Raw genomic sequence first — 14,441 nt, forward strand, 5'->3', positions numbered from 1 at the left:
AGGACATTGCTGGGGGGGAGGGAGGAGAGGGAGGAGGGGGGGAGGTTTTGGTAAGGGGCAACAGTAATCAACCACAATGTATATCGACAAAATAAAATTTAAATAAATAAAAAATAAAAATAAAAGGACATTATGTCAAGAACTGAGAAGGGTCTGAGAGTTTATCCTACATGAAAGCTAGTAAGAAACTGCCACAGTTTCATGGATGCTGGCTTAAGACATGGGACTCCAGGGTTAGAGGCAAATGGCTTTATTACTCACAGAAATAGCAGTCGTCAAAGGATTAACATTTGTGCCAGTTTCTCAAACCCATATTCCCACAAGGTAATGCAAAGTGGGCCAGATGATACCTGCCCACACAGTGAGCAGCATTCTAGAAAAGAAAGCCTGAGCTTATGGAAACCAGATCTTTTATAAAGGGCAATAAGCATGTTTGACCTTTGCCCTAAAGGGAAATATTTAATTTATTATCTGGATACTAAATAAACCTCCCTTTGCTCAGAGGGAGACATGATCTCTACCTTCCAAGGTTATTTGTCATACAAACATCCTTACAAAGAGAATTCACAAAGTCAATGAGTGCCTCTGCTCACAAAACGTGCAGAAATGAAGGACACCCCTGGAGAATTATCTTCCAACACATTACTTACACAAATGGAAGGTGACCTGGGTAAACAGGTATTAAAATTTTAAATATTCTCTCCATTTTTTTGAATAGCTAATCACTATTTCTAAAATTTCTCTGAGAAAACATTAAAGAACTGTAGCTGTGACACATAGTTGAAGCTTAATAAGTGTCTTTAGAAAAAAATGTATGAATTAATTGTAATGATTTTTCTTTTAAGTCAAGATGAAGAGACATGTTATAGCATTTCTAAAACATTCATTGAAGCCTCATTTCTATGTGAAAAGTCAGCCACAGAGCCACCATATGTCATGCAACCAGGAACCAAAACAATTAAAGACGTGCTCACAGGCAGCATGAAGGACTTGGCCAGATGAGAAACGGGTTACCTTCTGAAAATGTGATCCCTGGTGAAACAGCACAGGAACACTCACGATGTTCCTCAATAAATTAGATTAACGCTAGCTTTTGACATCTCAATTAAATTTTTTAGCCATTTCCTCATTTTCTTTGTGTAATCCCAGAAAACAAAGCAGCATGAAATGATTGATTGAAAATTACAGGGCCACTGAAGGCTCAGATACAGAGTAATATTATTTTTTATTAGGGACAGTGGGCTAACTTCTGTCATCCTTCAGAATTCAGCTAACTGTGAGAAGAAACCTTCCTCCAAGGCTGGATTGCTTTGGCAATTTTCCTCTACATTATTATAGAATCCTGATGATAGTATTTAGCAATTTATACTGTAGTTGTCTATTTTCTTGCCTAAATCTCCACACAGAGATATAAGAAAATTGAAAGCAAGACTTGAGCTGTAATCATGGCTACCTACCCATCAGGTTTAGTACAAAACTATTTAGATTTGTAACAAGTGTATGTACAGTCAATGAATAAATGATCATTTAATGAAAAGAAATAAACTTCATTGCCAACGTCTGTAACAATGAAGATAACATACACTGAGTATAGAAGTCGCTATTAAATCATCTTGCTGAAAAATAAGAAATATATCCATGTACACACACATATATATATGCATTTCTACCTACATAAATGCATATACATGACATATGTGTGCATAACCATGAATTTGCAATGGCTAGAAAGTTTGTAGCACCAAAGATTTCAACAGTTTCAGGGATTAAGATGTCTACTTATATGATTAGGACAACAGTTACTTGGAATTGTTTAGCTTCATTATTGCCCTCACTAATTTATGTCTTTCAGTATTACAATTAAACCCTCCTCTGAACAGGAATAAATCATTGTAACTGCTTTCCCAAGACAGCTACACTTCCTGGGTGCTAGACGAACTGGCTCAAATGGTGATGCTCGGCACATGATAAGCACCATATTTTGCTATGGAAACTAAACTATCTAAACCTCAACATAACGCTCTGCCACCTGAACCAGATGTAAGGCTGAACGTAGTTTTCCACAGTTAATTGCCCATGTGGTTAGTCACTGCTCTTTCAAAGCCTGAGGTGCACAGTACAACTGGAGGCAGGAAGGACAGATCATGTATTTGAGGGCTTCTGTCTCTAAGGCCTCTGTCCCACAAACTTAGCAAAATCTGATTCACGCTTTGAAAGAGATTGTTCTGTTCTGATCATGTTTCATTTGGAGGGTTGGTGCAGCTAACATGGCTCTTTAACTTCCGAGTTTACTAATTTGTAAATACAGGTACTAGTTGCCTACACTGCAATTGTGTATATTCAGTGAGTGCCTGAGCTTTGACTTAGATGTGGGTAATGCACAGACAACGCACCTTGCTAATCTCAGGACTTACCCACGACTGTCCCATTAGTCACCACTGCTCAGCTCTACAGTAAGCATGACCCCCATCACCAACAATAAACACAGGCACAGCTGAAAAAGGAAAACCGATGTTTCCAAGAGCAGTGACTCAATTACTTCACTGTGAGCAGCATTGCCAGATACTTTTAAACCACTGTTTTGTCAGAATTGAGGCTAATAGAGGTAGGAAAAGGGGGAGGTGGAGGGAGGATTAGTGAGAAATTTGTAAAGGGTTACAAAAAAATGATTACAATGTGTAAGGTTGAACACACTAATTATCCTGATTTGAACATCAAGTATTGCACACAGGTATTGATATTCAGTGCTGTACCCTACAGACATGTACAATCAATTATGTTTCAATTAAAAATAAATAAAACACTGTTTTACAGAATGAAAATCATGTTCTAAAAGCAATCTTCTTTGATTGTGTCCTCTTGCCTTCTGTTGAATTCATGTTAACATATCTGTTGTGCTGAAAAGGAATCAGGAATAATTTCTTGTTCTGTTCAAGTTAGGGTTTATCAGCATATAATTAATTGTAACAGTGATAGTGATGACAAAATCAAGAAAAACAGGAACAACAGGGTTCAGTTGGGATTTGGCTGTCTTGTTTGGCCTCTATACGTTGTCTGGAAGTCGGGAAGGCTAAACTCTGATTCTAGCTCTATCAGGTTGTATTCAGTCATGCTATTCGGATGAGTTGCTTTATTTCTTTGTGCTTCAGTTACCTGGACTATAAATGGCCAAAATAAGGCATTCTATCCTGTTCACTTTTAGGGCTTTCTGACGACCTAAGGATATTCACTCTCTTTTTGAAATTCCTTAATTAGTATTTTTCTTGATTTTCCTCCAACTGTCCTCCTACCACACTCCTTCTTTCCAAATTCTTCTAACTTCCCTCCTGGACTTGTGTGATAGCCTTGTTATTTCTCTCTCTCTCATTCTTCTACTCTGCCTCTAACCTGTTTAAGCCACAGCTGGCATGTCAGTTTTTATGACACCTCTCTCTGATCCAGGTACCATCCCAATCAAAAGTAGTTAATTTTTTCAAGTACTGAAAAAGAGAATTGAACAAAATGGGAAATCACCTGTTTTACTGTTTTCTCCCTCACAGCACTTGTACCACAGGATCAGGGGTGAGAATTATTTGTGCTCCTCATAGCAATTTCTAGATAATTCTCTCTCCCTCCTCAGTTTTGAAATGCATGTCATCAAACCACACCATCCATATTAATTTGATGGCAACCAATTCATCCCTGTTTTACTCCCCTTTATTTCTTGAATATTTGAGCTGTTATCTCACTGCTCTCTCTCTCCACTACTACGGAATAGTTCTTGGTCATTTCAATATCTACATGGACAATTGTTCCAATACAGTGTCCTGTAAATCTTTTGATCTGATCTTCTTCATCCAACCATGGCCAACCTCCACTGAGTCACATTACAGATCTTGTCATTAGCAGCGACTGCATTACATCCTTAGTCTCAAGGTCAAATATCTTACTCATGGATCAGGTCTTCATAACTCTTCAGCTCATTATCTCAAGTGTCTGACTTCAACAATTCTTCAAGCCCTTTGGCATATACAATTTACTGAACCCACCATCATTTTCTGATTCTTGCCTAACTTATGTTCTCACCTCTATCCCTACCTGGCTTAAATTCTATAGCCCATGGTTATAACTGCTTCCTTCCACCCACCCTCACATTCCTTGCATTCTCATAATTTTTCACTCCTGTAAAAATTCCAACATTAGTTAATTCCATCTTGATGCATACTCAGTACCAGCCTACCTGACCATGCTAGAAAAAATGAATAGCTAATAAACACACACACTCACACACACACACACACACACACACACACACGCAGACACACACACACACACACACAATCATGCTAACTGGTCTCCATTTAAATTAAGACCACTTACTTTAAGTGGACCCAGCAATCCCACTGCACTTGTAATATCCTGACACTTCTAGCCTTCCCCATCCGGTGCTCAGATACTGACTTGGCTTTCTACTGCACTGAGAAAACATAAGCAATCAGAAAAGAACTTCCAAATATTCCCACCACCTTTTATACCCAGCAAATTGCATCTGTGTCCACGTCATCTATCTTCCATCTTTACTGTGAACAAATCCTCCCTGCTTTCATGAAAGCCCATCCCCTCTAGTGCTCCATGTGAGCACCACAAACCACCCATCTCCTCCTGCATAGAACATTATTCCAACAAGGTTTTGCTTCCTCCTGCATCTTCATTGTTTCCCTGTCTACTTCACTCTTTCTATCAGCGTACAAATAATCATATGCTTCTATTTCTTCCATTAGTAAATAAGTAAACTGTTTGTCCTCTAGCAACCACTCAATTTCTTTGATCTCCACTTCTCAAAAAATTGTCTGTACTCCCTTTTCTCAAATTACATCCCCTCCTTTCATTTCATTATCCTACTCCAATTAGACTTTCACTTCTACCATTTGACTAAAACTTCTCTTGTCAGTGTCACTAATGACTCCACATTGTTAAATCTAACGGCTGGTTGTCAGTTTCCCCTTTATCAGCAGCACTAGACACCACTGGTTACTTCCCTTCTCTTTGAAACACTATCTTCCCTTAGCTTCTTGGACACAACAGTCTCCTCATTTTCTTCCTACTTCTTTGTCCCCTCATTTTTTAAGCTATTTCCTTGTTTCCTATTTTCATAACCTTTGCCAATTCTACTTCACTTTCCTTCTTAAACATAAAAATAGCCCAAAGCTCTGTCCCCAGATCTCTTCTCTTCTTTGTGTACGCTTTGTTCTTGGCGGCTATCAACATTCTCATTGCTTTAAACACTATCAAAATGTTGATGACTCCCAAGTGTGCGTACACAGGGCCTCTCTCCTGACCTCCGGGTTCGTACTTACTACTGAATCTTGACATCTCTATTGGGATGTCTAATAAATAGCCCAAACATAGCCTATTCCAAAATAAACTCTCACGTCTCACCTACTGCACACACACATACACACACACACAGCTGCTTCTACCAGTTTTCCCCTTCTTACTAAATAACAACAGGATAAATTTTGCAGTAATCCAAACTGTGCTGTTTTTTGGACACACCAGTCATGTTGCCAGATCAGGACTTTGAAGTGATCTTTCCTCAGCCTTGAAGTCTGTTTTCCAATATCAACATAGCTTGTTTCCTCCTGTCCTTTGTTTTTGCTCAAACTCACCTTCTCAGGAGACCTTCACTGGTCCCCTTCCCCAGGAATCATTCTTGCTTCCCTGCTTTATTTTTATCCATTGTCTTGATTGACATTTTACTTATAAGTGTTTGATACTAATTTTTATTGGTTATCTACTCTTACCAGAATATGAGCTTCATGGCTTTTGTTCATTGCAATACCCCATGCTCAGAATAATGACTGGTGTATAGCAATCTCTCAATACATATTTGTTAAATGAATGATTCTGACTGTTAATTAAATTTAAATATTTATTTAGGGAGAACTAACAAGCAGACATCATTATGTTTCTATCCACAGAGTATATTCCCTTATTTAAAAAATGTGTTTTTTTAATGTTTCCATGTGTTGGCCTTTCTGATCTTACAATTGATCTTGCTTCTGTAACCTCTGTCCTAGGAAATATAATGCCCACATATGATTTGGGGCCTAAAAAATAGTGTCTAGGGACTCATAGTTGGATGCTGAACAATAAGTCCAAGAAGGTAAATGACAAAGAGTTTAAAGATCTTTCTTCAGCCCAGTGTAATTACTACTAATCTAAGTGTATTCAGTAAATATTTTTTTAATATCTTGATTATCATCTATTGATTATAGAGTTAACTGCAGATTGCTGTGTGATACCAAAATCAACTGTGCTGCAGATGGCATGGATTAAAGAGCCTCATTATGTCTTCAATTTAGTTTGTGTTAACAGCATATATTAGGAAGCTGTCCTGTGCTTAATATTGTGGTAGACATGCTAGTTCTTAGAGCACTTTCAATAGGAAAGCTAAACACATCATAAACATGTGTATTGAGAAACCAATGACATCATAAATACCAAAATAGCAGTTTAACAATTAACAGTTAATTTTAAGAATGGCTCCAAGATGACGCTAATAAAACTGTTTGAGTAATGCCAGATATTTAAGGCAAGTCCTGGTTCTGTCTTCCATAAAACAAATTAGACACCACTTTTCAATCCTTCACTTCGCTACATAATTTTGTGCCAGATTGGTGAGAACCTTCCCAATGTATGTTTTGTATTTATTGATTGTCAATGATATATACTGTGGAAGCATTATAGAGTACTAAAGAGACAACGTGGGTTCAAATCCAGCTTTGATTATAAACTAGCTGAGTGACCTTTGTTAAGTAAATATGCCTCTTAAATCTTACCTTTCTTCTCTGTCGGTTGGTGACCATACTATCTCATGGGGCTGTGATAGAGATTTAATGAAATAAAATAAATAAAGGTATAGTACACAGAGGATTTTAGTAGTAATTATTAATGGTAGCAAGGCTAGCATATGCTCTGTTTTTGTTGTAATAACAGCTTGCTAACCTGATGGCAAACTTTTCATTTAGCCTATTTTATGAATGCAGGTGTTTTTATTAACATTTGGTCACCTGTCTTATACACATAGTCTGTTTTATTTCTCTGTGTCTCTCATTAGATTTACTACCTCTAGGGGTAGGACCAGCCTTCTCTCTTTTTGCAGCTCCATAGAGCACCCAAGGCAGAATACTTACTGCACACAGAGAGTTTTAATAAGTTTTCAGCCCTGGGGATATTTTTTCAGAGTTAGAATTGTTATAGAAAAGCGTAGACTGACAAATAGGTTGTGAAGGCCTGGGCAGTAAAGATTTACAGCAGAAATGGCATTTCTCTTTCTGGTAGAGCAATTGCTGTGTTCTATTTCAGATATTCAGAGTTTTTGCAAAATTTATGGGAACAGCTAAGGCATCTATAATCTCCCCCTTTATCCCAGCAGCTGAAGAACTCATTTCAGGAACTTCAGAATCAACAACAGCGCCAGCACAGCTCTGCCCCGCTGGTTCGCCTTCCTTTGCCTTCCTGTCTAAAGGATATGTTTCTTTAAAATTAATATCAAATAAACTCCAAGTCTTGTGGAAAACAGAATCACATCACATCAGTTAAGTGAGAAATTCTACTACAAAACTTCTGAGTGTACAGAAAATATAGCCAGTGTGGAACAAACCCTGTTTATTAGTATTTTTTATATACCCAAATACCTTCTCAAAAGAGGGGCAACAAAAAATTTATTGGGATGTGTGAAAACACATGTCAGAAGCACAGTCAGATGTATGTGATACTTTTCTACAACAAGACATCAGTAAACAATCAAGACAAATCACCATGGCTAATGTTAAGCATACCTTTAGACCCCACAGCAGTCTCTCAATTAGCTCTAGCAGCTATAATATGCTTACATTACCACTGGAGAATGCTAATTTTAAAAATCTAATTAAATATTAAGAAGGCAATACACATCCTTTCTAGTGATTTGATACCGTAATTAGAGACAGTTGATCACACAGACCAAGAGAATGCTATCTACTGGCTCGCAGAGCATGTTAAGTGGCACTAAACAGTGAATATATCAAACTGCAGGCATGCAGTGTTTTATACTCACTGATGTTGGCCCTTCTGTTAATGAGAAAATTTTTGAGACACAAATTCCATCATACTGTAATTTGCATACATTTGTTAAAATCACCTATTGCATCTTTAATGTCATTTTCTTCCCCTAAACAAAGAGCTTCAGGTAGGAAATTCTTAGCGTACTTTCCTAGAAAAGCCGAAACTGTCAGATCCTGGAATCCCTGACAGAGACAGTAACTGTAACTTAGACTTTTTTATCAAAGAAAAAAAAAATCATAATTGACTCTTTGTTTTTAGAAAGCTTCCAAGTGCCTGTTACAATGAACAAATACATTGTTACCTCTGCAAACAGATGCTGTTTTCAGCTTCCATATATTGCATGTCTTAACTCTGTGCTATAATTATAGCTAACTTCTCCAAAACTATTGCTCCCACTTTATGGCTCCATGGGCTGTTAGTCCCCTTCTCCAATGCTTGTCTCTTTCCTTCTGCTGAGAGGCATGTTGTCTTCTTCCACCCACTACTTTCAGACTTGTTCTTCCAAACGCACCTCTTCCTTTCACACTCTGTGGACTGCTCCCAATGGCCTCTATTTCTAAAATGATTCCTAGTAACTATCAGTTTTTCAAAATAGATGGAAGAGCCAGAAGACTCAGCTTATTGTCAATTCAGACAAATCACATAATCTTGTAAATTTACTTGACATCTCTGAAAAAACTGTCCCAAATATTTAACTTTTGTGTGGGTAGAGGAATTTCTGGTTTAAAATGTATTTCTTATATATCTTCCTTCGTGTGTGTGTGTGTGTGTGTGTGTGTGTGTGTGTGTGTGTGTGTACACCCTGGCTTGGCTTCTCGAAGTTCTAGTTCAACCTTGAATACTCTAATGCAGCTTATCTCAAGCTATTCCTGTTTAATCTGTGACTTAGAGGTGGTTTAGTTGGTGATGATTTCATAAATACCTGTTTAAGTCATTTAAATAAAAGGAGAAAAGCATAGAATTTTGCTGTTACTGTTGAAAAACTGATCACTATTTTAAAAGTAAAACCTTCAAACAGTAATGAAGGCAAAGTTTATGTAGAATACCTTTTTTATTCACATAAACTTTTAAATGTGTTTTTACTGTGTAATAATTTAAATGAAATCTGCATAAATAGTAATTGGAATTATTATACTTAAGTTAAATCTGTCCTGTTTAAAAGGACAGCTGGTATCGATAATTTGAAGGACATATCTCAGACATGCTTATTTTTCACTTAATATTTGTCAAGAGTAAAAGAGTCACTTAACTGTTTTCCATTTGGTTAATAATATTTTCTGTTATAAAATTTTATGAAAAATACAACTTTGAGGCAAATTCCTATAGATGTAACACATTTAGAATTCAGCCTTGAAATCTTATAAACTGTTTTGAATCACAGAATCCTCCCAAAAGACATGCTGAACAATTTCAAGTTGACCTGCAATTAACTAATTGCTACCAGGTTCAGTTAAATTGGAATGTTCCCTGTTTCTTAGCTTCTGAGAATCACTTTTATCTGGGTTATATCAGGACAGGCTTAGACCTTAAAGTTTAAGGTCCTTGGAAGGGAGGTAGATAGAGGATTCCTAAAATAAGAAACCTCTACTCTAAAGGGGAAGTACTAAGTGTTAAGGAAAACTCAGCCAAAAGGGAAGAATAAGAGGATGATTGGTATGTCAAATAGGCAATCTGCAGGTGTCAGGAAGGTCCAACCAGAGAAACAGAGTATTTTCTGGGGAGAGGGAGCACAGCCAGAGGAAATCCATATTTAGAGATCTAGCCCTGGGCACAGTAGATATTAGGGAAAGTCTGTTATCTGGTAGCAAGTTCCTATTCCAACATGTTTATATGAATAGGTCCCACACTCTATCTTTCTTCCCTGAAGGAGTTTATAATTTATTTTCTCAGTATAGTCTTCAATAGTGTGTGTGTGTGTGTATGTGTGTGTGTGTGTGCACACAGTTTCTAAATCATTTTGAATCTCCCAATTCTGGTTCTTTGCCTTGATGTTAACAAATACGTGCAGTTAATCAGGGAATCGTTACATTTATTGCATTTCACATTGCTTAATGAAAGCAATAATTAAAACTGGCTCTGCTACAAAAGGAAAAACATTGTTTCTGTTTCACAATGATGTTTTTCTACATTTATTTAAGAGATATTGTTAATAAAATTATGTTTCATGTTATAGTACAAATATGTCAAATATATTGGATAAAGATTCCTAAATGCCTTATGTTGATACCTTGACAGAGTTACAATCACCCATTAGAGGAGGCAGGTGTCTCTAACACTGCAGATGAAGTAAGTGCGGCATAATGAACATTATTGTACTTTAAAATTAAATTTAAAAAGTGAAGAAAATTATAAAGTAATCCTAAATGGCAAGCCTATTATAATTTTCAATTCCATTCAACAAATATTTATTGAATGCCATATATGAGCGTTCACTGACACAGCTAATGATCTATGTGAGCCACCTGCTGAATCTAGAACAAATGTAATATGCTCTTTTAATGATTCATCTACAAACCTTTTATCTAAAACTTGAAGACTTAAACTTCTGAAATAGAACATATACTGTTCTATTTCAATACTGAGCTAACTTCAGTCTCAAGTTTATTCTGCCTGTATTTTAAAGAATATATATATCTTAGGTTACATCACAGAAAAAGAGGGAAAATAGTATTTAAAAAAATAATTTCTGCTGAAAGTAGGAGCAGAGGTAGTTCTAATACGTAAATGATGTACAATTCAAGTCCTTGAGGACATTGCCACAGAAATCCTCTGGAGCACTGCAAACTAAATTTAGGCAACCTGCATTGTTGCTTTACCTCTGAGCACCTTCTGATGCTTCTTGTGAGGTGTAGAAAACCTAAGATGATTATCAAACTTTTAATACAATCCTTCTGGTAGGAAGGTTCCCATCTACCAACATCTGCTTCTTTATGTGATATAAGAAGGAGCAACCTCATAATAACAAGGCCGAATGTATTTTCTCCACTAGCAAAGTATTCCAGTCGTATAGTTGGTTTAACCAGTTACCATCAACAGATGCTATTATTACATCCTCTAAGTTACACGGAAAGTTCAGAAATGTTTTCCATACATTTTCCTGTTAACACATGTGGTTTGATAATTCAGACTATGCCATGTCTCTCAGACAGAAAAAAATAATGTTATTAAAATGCTAAATCTCTGATATTTTGTGGAACGCTTAAGATGCATCCTGTGGACACATGGAGCAATCTCAGTGTATTATACCTCCAAAACACTGAAATGATGGACAGTGTGTTTAGTAGAAAAGTGTCAATGTGTGAGTAGTTACAGCTTTGTTCCCTCTCCCTCATGGGGGCTTCTGTTGGCTACTGGCTTTTGTTCATCTCCTCCCACAACCTCTGCTCACAGGGAATTAAGCATTTCTCCTGGGCCTTAATGTGTAGCTGGAGAAATAAGTGAGGTACTGAGGGGGAATCCAAAATGTCCAGTATCATTAGTATTTACCTCGGAGAGGCTAGAATACTGCTCATATTGAAGCAGGATAAAAGAATGGATGGTTATGACATATAGAAGAGAGAACAGAAAATTTGTTATGTATCTGACTGACATTGAAAAGATGTTTTCTTCAAATTTAACATTTTTTTTAATTTAAATATTTTGACATACAAAATGGTGTACATAATTAATTCATACATTTTGATGAGATGGAAGATAAATATACAGCTGTGAAACCATCACCATAATCCATGCCATTAATCTATCCATCACCTCCTTTTATCAGCAGTGTAGCAGGTTTGCCACTTGTTTGCAGCTCAGGCTCTAAACAGAAAGTTTAACTTTATATTGACAACTGTCCAGGTCTTCCCAAAGTCCTTGGCAAGAAAACTGGTATTTGACAAAGATGATTTAAGAAACACATTATCTCTTGCCTTTTAGAGACTAGGTATCTAAGACTTTATCTTGGTAGGACACACACACAAACACACATACACCTCCTCCAAATAATCAACATATTTTTAGTCAATGTTAATTTAATCATATGCTTTTGGCTTTCATTGGAAGTCAATAAATAAAATACTATTTTAAAGAATAATTTATGTATCTTTTACAAATCCATTATTGAAATTTTACCATTTATTGTGTTTAACTCTTAATTTTAGATCCATGTGATGCATTTCTTTTGAGACTTTAGTGCCGGATGCACTAAAATTTCTTCAATAATGTGTATTTTATATCATATGATAATAAGAATTAGACAGCAGTCCTTTTCCCATATTTCCCTTATATTCAGAAGCTCTGAGCTAAATTTTATGCTGAATTACATAAACTATAATTTACATATATTTGTATTTCCTATTTTATACAATTTTTATCGTATACTTCTATTGTAAAATCATTGTTTTTATAGCTTTCTTGACAAAATAAGACTGTAAATAAATGGAATATACTTTTTATGTGTCAACCATATTGTTTTGTGTGTGTGTGCCATTTTGTTTCATTTGTTTTAAGAAAAAGTAGGAAGTAAACAGGTGACACGTTGTAAGACTAATAATAGGTCACAATGAAAACTAGTAATGTATTGAAGGCAAGCATGCATGTTAGGAGAAGTTGCCTACTTCACTGCCTCATTTATGTGTTCATGGTTCCATCTAAACAAAGCAGCTAAGTCATAATGGAATTAATCATTTCATTCTAAATCAATCAGCTATACATTTGCACAGAGTTTTTAGATCAGAACATTCTGTAATAATCTTAATTCTAGATTATATTTTCAACCAAATAAGATAATAAGGGTATATGGGGGGGGGAAGTTTGGATGATTTTACTGGCTGAAATGAATTGAAACTGTAATTTATTATTTAATCTGATCAGTCTGTCCTGTCCATTTTGACGCATTTCTCCTATTTAGACACTGAATCAAACTGAACTATGTCAGTTACTAAGAAAATCTGACTCCTACATAACTTCACCAAAGTTTATTAATTCAGGATAATACCTGCGAAAAGCTCATGCAAGAGTTCCTAGCACATAGCTTACCCATCATATTTCAACACCAGCAGAAATGAGGTAGCTTGTGAATAAGATAAGGGATCTGGAGGTTGGTGTTGGAATACATCTGCTGCACCCCTCTAAAAGTCTCAAGTCATGTTGATGCTTCATTCTTGATACACTTATCCAAATGCTAGCATAAGCTGATACCTGATCTTGGCATGCATATAAGAAGACATGCAGTAAAATGGCTGAAGTCATAGGATTAATTCAGCAAAATAGCTTGGTAATGTCAAAACGAAGAAGGTTAAAACTCAGACTACATCCTACCTACACAAAAGATTTTAATCAGCAGCTAGTATGAAAATCTTTAATCATCTTCTACATACATCGAAATGAAAATTTACCCTGCTACATTAGGTAGATATTAGGGTCTTTCAATAGGTAGTAGCCAGTAGGATAGATATTAAGTGTCTGTAAATAATATTAATCATGTACTTATGACATGCAAACTTTTTGCTGCATCCATTACTTAAAGATACGCTGGTGACACCTTCAGATTGAGAGAGAGAAAGAGAGAAAGAAGATATTTTGCTAATTCATATTTTCAGAGCTAAAAAGTTACAAGCTGGTTAAGAAGTATGCATTATACACTAAAATATACTTGCACAGAGAACATGTCAATAAAATTTTGCATTCATTAAAAGCTGAATGGTGTAAAATGAGTTGTGGTTCATGTAGATATATCCAGTAGGTGGACAGTTTTGTGTTGCATTTTGAAAGAGGTTAAAAATATAAATTACATGATGGGAATTCTAGAAGATGGAGTTCCATGTGCTAAATCACAAGAGTCAAAACCAGGAAGTCCTATAAAGGAGAAGCCAACGGATTTCATTTACCCAAAATGTAGAATTTGTCCATCAAGGCAACTGAACATGAGTTTGGTGTGTTAGAGGACTAAAGGTGAGCCCCGAAGTCGAAGCTGAGGGTCAAAAAGTAATTCTGTGAACATCTCCCCATCAAAATGCTAAATACCAGAAGTTTAACGTTGGATCACCGTCCAGAAATGTTTGGATTCCAGCCAGGTATATTTAATGCAATGATTCGCTAGTGTAAATAGGCAAGATACACGAACGATAAATGATCTTTCTCAGTAGTATCTACTGGTGACCAGTGGGAATCAGAGCACAGCACTTTCAGTAATAAAACCAAGAGCCCCAGGCAGACCAAAGGATGATTTTTTTTATTATTATTATTCTAAATAATCTATGATGGACATCATTCTATTTAAGCTTTGTATTTATATTTAAATAAGTAGAATTAATGGATTTAAAGTCTATACATTTTTTCATTTTATAGCTAAGTAAAGATATAGCAGTCTA

The 14,441-nt window shown here is 36.1% G+C and overlaps 1 protein-coding gene across 1 annotated transcript in view; it reads right to left on the reverse strand.

Moving 5' to 3' along the window:
• Nucleotides 1–14,441, reverse strand: part of MARCHF1 (membrane associated ring-CH-type finger 1) — a 470,370-nt gene that overhangs the window by 364,186 nt on the left and 91,743 nt on the right. The window lies entirely within an intron of this gene.

This window comes from Cynocephalus volans, chromosome 9, assembly GCF_027409185.1.
Source record: "Cynocephalus volans isolate mCynVol1 chromosome 9, mCynVol1.pri, whole genome shotgun sequence".
NCBI lineage: Eukaryota > Metazoa > Chordata > Mammalia > Dermoptera > Cynocephalidae > Cynocephalus > Cynocephalus volans.